At 39.6% G+C, this 9,004-nt stretch overlaps 1 protein-coding gene and 1 long non-coding RNA gene across 6 annotated transcripts in view; both read left to right on the forward strand.

Moving 5' to 3' along the window:
• Positions 1 to 9,004, forward strand: part of nectin1b (nectin cell adhesion molecule 1b) — a 222,878-nt gene that overhangs the window by 135,131 nt on the left and 78,743 nt on the right. The gene's annotated exons all lie outside the window — the stretch shown is intronic.
• Positions 3,558 to 9,004, forward strand: part of LOC103475043 (uncharacterized) — a 13,464-nt gene continuing 8,017 nt past the window's right edge. Inside the window, exons 1-2 of the long non-coding RNA XR_535272.1 lie at positions 3,558 to 3,582; positions 3,807 to 3,896. This is a non-coding gene — a long non-coding RNA (uncharacterized LOC103475043). The remainder of the gene's footprint in view (positions 3,583 to 3,806; positions 3,897 to 9,004) is intronic.

The raw sequence follows: 9,004 nt of genomic DNA on the forward strand, positions 1-9,004 counted from the left end.
CTAAAGCGCTACACCAACAGGGTATTCACTGGAAGCTAATGCTAAAGCGCTACACCGACAGGGTATTCACTGAAAGCTAATGCTAAAGCGTTACACCGACAGGGTATTCACTGGAAGCTAATGCTAAAGCGCTAACCCTTGAGCACCAATTTCATTTTGACATTATAGTTAACATGTTCTATTGTCTTCTTAGGTATTGATTTTATGCTTTTGTTTTGTTCTTTTGCTATTTGTGTTTAATTTTGTTCCTGTGTATTTCTTGTTTAAAATAAATTATTGATGACAAAAAGAGAGAAAGGGAAGAGAGGAAACAGAATTGCTGTGTAAACAATCTGCACATGTTCTAAATTAAGAGGACAATAATAATTCTTAGTAATCAAAAGTTTACAAACAGGAAAGTAAATTATTACTTTAGAATTTATTTTGGCAAATTGATTTAGGGGAAGCTAAGTGCACCAAACGTTTTCAAAGTTAGCAAAAGCACCAACTTATGGTATCTTAACTAGCTTTTGTGACTGGAAAGGATTGTAAGGACTCCTTGCTCCTAATCCTTAGACCTAGAGTTGTTTTTGGCAAAAATAAGTTTTTTTGGGGTTTTTTTTCTATCAGTGAAATTTTTGGGGCTTCACGTTGGTGCGGTTGGTAGCATGGTTGCCTTGCAGCAAAATGGTCAAATCCCAGCCTGGGGTCTTTCTGCATGAACTTTGCAGTCCAAAAGTCATGACTGCTGGATTAACTGGTGTCTCCATATTACCTTCAGGTATGAGTGTGTGTGCATGGATGTGCAGGGTGTATCCTGCCTTTCGACCAATGACCGCTGGAGATGAGCATCAGCTCCTCCGTGACCCTTTATGCTAAATACGGGTAGAGACAATGGATGAATGGATGAATAAATGTACTCAAAATAATTTGTTTATATATATATTTATTGATGTTATTGCAATATAAGATACATTTATTCTAAGGATTTTTGAGAGGTGCCCCCAAATTTGCCTGCCTCTGTAATAAATTTACATATTATTGCGCTCATTTGCCATTTCATCATCTGAGTGACACAATGTTGTATCAGAGTAGAAGAGCCTATTTGAGCTAAGACAGTTCTATTAGTGTTTCGGGGAAACATTATTGTCAAGCAGCCTGATGCGACTTTGTGTACCTCATAATTAAGTACCTGTTCATCTGCCAGGTGATATTTTTTTCATCCTCACAAGGCAGTGCCGCTCTGTGTTTCTCCTGCGGTTTTCATCCATCATCTATTTTCAGGTCAGAATGAATCAGCTTCTGCTCGCTATTTTTGTTCATTTTGACACCCGACAAAACTCATCGCCTCAGAGGGAATTGGAGTTGAGGGTCTTGTTTTGTTCTGGCAGTTCTTTCAGAAATGGCCATCAATCAGGTGATGCATTGTGTTAGAGAGAGACCTTTCTCTATTGAATTCATGACTTGCCACAAAAAAGCAGAAAAAAAAAAGCAGATGCTACAAAGGTATTGAAAGTTTGCAGGGTACATTACAGCCTGACGCGGGAGAGCCGTGATGGAAGACAAGGGCCTTTGCTTCATAATGATTTTGCTGCAGGTTTATATGTCAGAATGAGGTGATCCTGTGGGACAGAGACCTGGCTTTTACTGCATTTCTATTATATCAATATTCTCTCCTGATTATTCTCCGCAGATCATGTTCTGCTTGAGCGATTCGGGCAAAAACAAAAGACTATGCTCACATTATTTGGTCTTTTCCAATGATTGGAAAAATAAATCTAAGATGGAAATGGAGCCCAGCAAGAAATAAAACTATGAGGGAAAATTAATTCCAGCTAAAATAATTGTGTCTTTCTTTTAAGGGCACAATGGTCCTTTTGATTGCAGTTGCTTAAGCAGCTCCAGATTAATATTCCTAAATGTATTAGGAGGAGTTGCAGAGGAAGAGGGCAGTCTTTCCCAGATCTGGTAAAGTGTCAGCAGGCTGTGGGAACAGCAGAGAGCAAGAGCTGGATTGGATTCGAACGTTTCGCCCGATGCTCCCTCTGATTGATGAGACGGGTTGCGGTGGGGGAACGAGAATACAGTTTTTGCTTTAAAGGGAGCGGAGCAACTGGGAGAAGGGGTTTGTGTTTCTTAATTTGTTGGCATTGTCACTCAGTGCCTGTGTTCATCAGGCTGGGAGTGCTCAGACAAAGCATAAATAAAGAGCACGCTCAGTTTAGAGAGTGCAGAATGAAGGAGAGCAGCAATCATTTGGTAGAAATCTTGCCCAGTTGAGTCATTTCTGCACAATGCCCATTTGTTTCAGGAGAAAAAATACAAAACAGAATCTGATGTTAAAACTAGATTTTTTTCTCTCTCTCTCTCTGCAGCTGACAGAATTATTCCTTTAACAAAAATAACTTTTATGCATCTAAACACACAGGGGAAAGTCCCTTCCTCTAATCAGAACAATGTGTTTGTTCCTGCTGTTTGGCTGTTTTCATCACAACCTGTTTACTGATTGAATAATTGATTTTTTTTTTTATTAAAAGACCAGTGATTTTTTTTTCTGTTCAGCTCCTGCTGGAGGATTGTTTTCCCCCTGAAACATTAAACATTTTTGCCACATTAGAAATAACCTTTTGCTTGTTTTATTAACATTTTCCATGACAGAGCAACAAGAAAGTTGTGAGCTAAGAAGGTGATTGATAGTTTTCCGAATGTTTCATTAAATATTAATAAAAGTGTGTCATGCGTTTGTATTCCCCATATTTTACTGTAATGGCTAAAATAGATTTAATGGAAGCCATTTAATTATTAAAAATACAACTCCGGGGTTTGTTAGAGAACAATAGTGGGAAAGTCAGTGTCTTTAATTAATTAATGAATAACACATTCATTAATTATGAAACAAGCAGTAAACATAACATTTTGTCAAATGCCATCATCAGAATCTTGAAGCAAATACACATAAAAATGTTCATCAATGTTCCACTAATTAAAGGCAACTCCAAGTTTCGTCCAGATTTGTGTTGCATAGAAGCTGAATGCTGCTTCTCCATGTTTGGTTCTGGTTCTGGGGGATGCAGAGCAGAAAACCTTTAAAACACTTAAGGCTCATGGTTCATTTTTCAGCAGCACAACGACCCCAAACCTACAGCCAGAGCTAAAATTGAGCTGCATAGATCGATGCACCTTTATGAGCTGGAATCGTCCAGGCAAAGTCCAGCTCTAAACCCAACTGAGAATCGGTGGCAAGACCTCAGAATTGCCGTCCGCAGATGCTTTCTGTCCAATCTGTCTTGAGTTCGAAGGATACTGGACAAAAGTGTAAAAAGATTCATGCTCCAGATGTGTGAAGCTGATAAGATACCCCAAGATAAATCTGTGGGTCTACCAAGGATTGACTCAGAAATGCTGTAGAAATAAACACGTTTAAGACATGTAAAATATAATATTTTAACAATACTATGTATGTGAAGTTTGTTTGTTCTTTGAGTTCATTTTGTTCAGTCAACAAGCTGTTTCTCCTGTTTCTGTTACTCTGCTCTCGACAGTTGGTGGTTACCGTAGCAACCGATAACTGACAGAATGTTTCCGTTGCCGTCGGTTACTGTGGTCTCTATTAGAATCAACTCTGTGTTCACAAATATTATGTTTAGACAAATTTGATAATAATATGCAGTGTTTCATGAGTAGTTTTATGTTTTGTATATTTTTAAAATCATTATTAATGTTACTCATTTTAATTGTACAAATGTTAACAGCTGCTAACTGCTCATTGGGAGCCATTGCTTTGTGGTTTGTTTAGGGTTATTTATTGTATTGTATTTAATGTTTAGGGGCGGAAGCTGCTCCATTTCCTTCCTCATTTGAGCTTGAATGTGTTTGTCGTGAAGTCAACCTACTGGACCAGAGCCGAACACAGAAAGGTGACACACGTAAAAAGAAAAACAAACTTGTAACATCACAAAAAATGAAAAACTCTCATCACTTTTACAATGAGCTGTTCATCCGTCCTTAAAGTAGATGTTTAGCTATATAGTGAGCACAGGAGCATGATAGCAGTACTTCACAGAATCTATCAGAGAGTTTCAGAGAATTAATGATCCTCCTCACAAGGATGTATTGATTCTGCTCTGTGCATTTTTTATTTATTTTTTGCCTCCAGATATTTGTTATATCAGCCACATGCTTATCTTTCTCAGGCTTTCCCTTTATTAAAAATCCTCGTTGGTAGACTTTACACTTCACTGTAATTATCAAGGTCCTTCATGAAGATGGCAGCCTGCGTCTCTGGTGCTGTCTTATTAGACTGATGCTGAAATGTGGATCCCATCTTGTCCTTCACACATATGTCGGTGCAGCTTTTCTGTTCCTGCCTGAAAATATTTGAAAGAATAAAAGCTTTACCTCGAACCGGGTCGGGCCGGCATGATTCCCACACACAGCGTCTGCTCAGAGGTCTCCTGTGGAATGGTTTTGTCAGCTGTGGGTGTAGGAGCGCGTAATGACATACTTACTACAGATGTCTCTTCTAAGTCATGACAGGCAAACATTAGAGCCCAGCGGTGGCAATTAGCTTCACTGGACAAGGCTCAATTTGAATTTCTGCAGCCTGAATGGCACAAGGTGCTGAATTTGAAAAAAATAATTCCAATAAATTTGTGACTGTAAATGGTAAGAACCAGGGAAAAATTTAAATGTAAGGGATTATACGCTGCCGCATGCTTTTGTGATGCGTAATTCAACCAAAGCTATTCTGGGAGAAATCTTTTCAATGCCTACTTTTATGCTTATTGTAACAACATGGCGATTAATCAAGTCAGAGGACTCCAAAGCTTATTGCACTACATTCATTCACACATTCACAAGCTGATTGTGGTAAGCTACACAGTCACCAGGCGAGGCGAGTAAAGACTCCCACATTTCCCAGTCGAGTGAACTGATTGCCTGCATTTCTTAATGCAAATTTCTTAATTTCCCACAACCTGAATTGTTACTAGCAAGTTTGATGAGCTAGTTGGGCACTTAGACGTGTTTCCTTTCTGCCAGGGCAGCTTCCACATGCCTGTCAGTGCAGCACAAAGTAGTAGTTTGGCTGATATGCATCCATGAAACGCTCAACCCTTTGAGCTCAGAGTTGGATGCAACACCGTTCTAACTCCAACATCAACTAACAGCTCTCTGGTTGAAAGATCATCATCTGCTTCTTCATAATACTGAAACGAAAGTCTAAATTCAGTGCTACTGGACCTGCCCATCTACACGACCCTTCTGGGTAGCAGTAAAGAAAATAATCTATGAAATATTAGGCTTTAACATCGATTACTCATTCACATCGGTGTTTTTGGGCTATCTTCCAGAACATCTCACTATTTTTCTCTTGAACATTTGCCTACTGTCTGCTAAAAAGACCATAACAAAATGCTGGCTGTGCAAAGACCCTCCCACCATGAGCCTCATTATCTCCGTTCCATTAAACTGATGGAACGTATCACTTTTAGTCTACGACTGCTGGGGGAATTTGGTAAGAGACATTGGAAGAAATGGGAGGATTATATATAATAACCAATATAGAACATATTTAAAGTCTTTAATACTCTCAGATCTGTTTGCTCGATTATTTTTTTGATCATCCTGAGACCTGATAACGTTATTGTTGATGTGTATCGTCCAAAATGCCATACAATACACCTTTGCTTGGACGTTAGCATCGAGTACATGTGGCTCTAACCGATTGGTTACGGGACCAATCCACCTCCTCTTGAGCTATTGTCGCCCTGGTGATTGAACACATTAGGCAGTAATTATTATATTTTCCTTTAAATGGAGACTTTTTGAGTTTTATGTCTTCAATGGCCTTTGGTGAAAGGCCGTTGTAAGGTTTTCGATTGGAAAAGGCACTTTCAGGCTCCAGCATAATTTTAAAATACTTGCATTTGTTTTATTTTAAGTAAACTCAGTAGCTACCACGCCGTCTCCAAATTTCTTATCTCTTAAATTTTCAGAAAAAAATAATTGAATTTAACATCTTGTAGAAATCTTGTAGAAATCTTGGATTCCTTTTGTGGAGCCAACTCTACTGAATCAAGTATCTAATGTTTTTGTCCAGAGTTTCAGTGACGTTCTCTGACACAATGTGGATTCTTCAGTACTGAAATGTTAGGCAGGCATGTCTGGGTCGGTTTGTCAGGGGTACCAGGTTCTAGTCGAGTGGCTATCGAGGACCAGAGTTAAAGACCCCAACTTTAGAGTTACTGTTCATCTTTTTAACCATGCAGTTCTAGCGAGATGTCGCCTTAGCCCTCATTTATTTGCTTCATTTGCTTTCCTTTTATAATTTCTTAATCATTTCTTTCATCTCTGCAGTGCTGATGATTTTCAACTTTTTACTATGTCAGTGCCATTTGATATGCTTAACAAACCTGCCTGGTAATTTCATCCAGTTGAACGGCTGCTGACAACTTTGGTCTTTGAGATTGTGGAGCACTGAAACTGATTTCTGAAGGGACAATATTTGATCTAATTTTATCTGTTGAGAACTATTAGAAGACTGAGTGCTGCAATCCTGCATATTGAAACTGAAATAGTTGCTCATCTTTTTCTTTTATCCATTCCCAAAAATGACTGTGATTCTCTTCTACTTGCCTCAGTAAAACTTCCCCAAATTGTGCACAGCCTGTCCTAAAAGCAGCCTTTTGATTTGATCCTCCAAGCGCTACCGTAGCACATCAATAGTGATTGCTCTGAGCTCGCTCCCTGTGCTGAAAACAGAATACAGTTAAAGGTTCTGGTTTGGCTTTTCTTGGTCGTGAACCTTCATACATTTTTGAACTTCTACAGCTGTAAGCCATCGTCAGGACCCAGAGGTCAGCTGCTTTGGGATTTCTTTTTTTTTATCTGTCCTGGAATCAATGCTAAAGCTAAAGGTGACGGAGACATGGCACTCTCAATTTTGTGTCCTTCAATTTAAACACTGTGGAACCAATGAAGCAGCAGAAGACGATTGGTGTAACTTATTTGACTTTACTGGACTATATTTTTTAATCACTTTTTTCTAATTTGATATGATTTAACTTTGTGAAAGATGCTTGGAAGGTGTTCTAAATATATCTAGCTTAATTAGCTATGTACTTCATCTCTCTTGACTAAATATGGACTTCATTTTTCTCTTGCATCTATCACCGTTACAATGATACAGAAGGGTACATTGTAACCTTCAAAACATTTCAACCATATGGTTTTGACTTTAGAAGCACCGTTGGCGTAATTTGCTCTTGTCAAAGAGCAAATGGACCAAATGAAGGTAGATTTTATCCGCCAGTGTTCTGATTTGAGTCCAGTGTGAGATTAAGAGAATTTTCCTCCTTTGAGTCTTGCGAGATGAAGAGTTTTGTCACTCCCAGCGCCCTCAGGAGACTCTGCAGAAAAGATTAGGTTCATGTGCCACTCAATTATCTCTTCCCTTAAAGCTTTTTCTTTGAGGATGAAATTATACAGGGATTGATGAGAATGAAAATGTTTGACACTGTGATGTGGGGCTGGCCACTGGTGGCACTTTCAATTTGGAAAGCTAAATAGATGCCATATGTCCTGGCAATGTTTTTATTTTCATTCGGTGGAAAAGAGTCACTTTCCTGATGCAAGAAATAAAGCAAAAAATGGGAACTGCATGCCCAGAGAGGGGGGTTTCATTTTTCCATCTGTTCAATTAATTTGCTATTTAATGTGGTCCGGCTGCTTTGCTTAAACCTTGTGCTTTTTCCATTGCCACCATTTGCCAGTTTGACTTGAAACATGTTGGACATTCGTTTTTGTTGTTTTTTTGGTCCCTGATAAAACTCCAATAATGGCTGTTAGGGCCCGAGTCCTGAGTCTTTATGAAAAGGTTTCACTGTACACGGCCTGCTTTACCAGATCAGGTTTCCTCCGTTCCCCCTCTGAGTCTCCCTCAGGCCCAGCTGCCTGGCGAAGCATTCATGATTAAATGTGAGACACGAGCCATCCTGCCAAGAGAAAGCAGGAGGAGGGGCGACTGGCTTAGGATGACCACAGCCTGAAATTTCTTTGCTGTTTGTCATACACTGCGAGAAAAATGAAAGCAGATGTAGGAGCAGAGGGAGAGGGCCGAGGAGGGGAGCGAGGCAGTCATCAAAGACAAGAGGTCTCTTAAGCAAGAAGTGCTGTAGGAATAAATCTAAAGCAATATTTATAAAAGCAGTATAGGCTCCACATTGAACAATCAGGTCAGTGGGGTTTTCAACTGCACAAACATTTCTTGTGAGGCACAAACAGCTTTATTGGTTGAGCTAAACCACAGTGGGCCGGGCTTGGAGAACCGCAGTTTTTCTGGCTAACAAGCCAAGTTGCGTTAAAGCTCCACTAATATTATAATTACATGGGAGGAGGTGAAGCGATGTTTGCCTTATTGGCAAGATGACAATGCGCTAATGTGGATGGGATTGCTTAAGCTGATGAACCCACAAAGATTTATCTTTCCATGTTGCAACTTCGGCTCTGCAGCATTTCGCCACTGGGATCTGGTGGTTCCGAATGTCTTTGCTTTGTCGTTTTCATACTGGTGAGGGAGAAAAATGTGGCAAAAAAAAAAAAAAATAGCGAGTTCAAGAAACGGGTAGTGTGCGGGAGTTTTGCTTTGCTTTTCATTTTCTGTTTCCTTCAAACTGATTTTAACAGCAGCACTTCCAGTTGCCCCAAATAACAGGATCCTCTGGCCTGATCCTAATAAAACCGCAACCAGGCTACCTGCTGTGTGCAGAAGAGCAGAAAGACGAAATGTGAATGACAACATGGTGAAGAAGACAACATTTCCAAGGGGATGGAAAATACTTTCCTCAGTGAATAGTACAGAATAAAACAGAACTTAAAGTTACTATTCAGATGGTGAAAAATGAGCCTTTAGTGGTCAAAATAGTTTCATTTGGATGGATGGATGGATGGATGGATGGATGGATGGATGGATGGATGGATGGATGGATGGATGGATGGATGGATGGATGGATGGATGGATGGATGG

This window comes from Poecilia reticulata, linkage group LG13 (assembly GCF_000633615.1).
Source record: "Poecilia reticulata strain Guanapo linkage group LG13, Guppy_female_1.0+MT, whole genome shotgun sequence".
Lineage (NCBI taxonomy): Eukaryota > Metazoa > Chordata > Actinopteri > Cyprinodontiformes > Poeciliidae > Poecilia > Poecilia reticulata.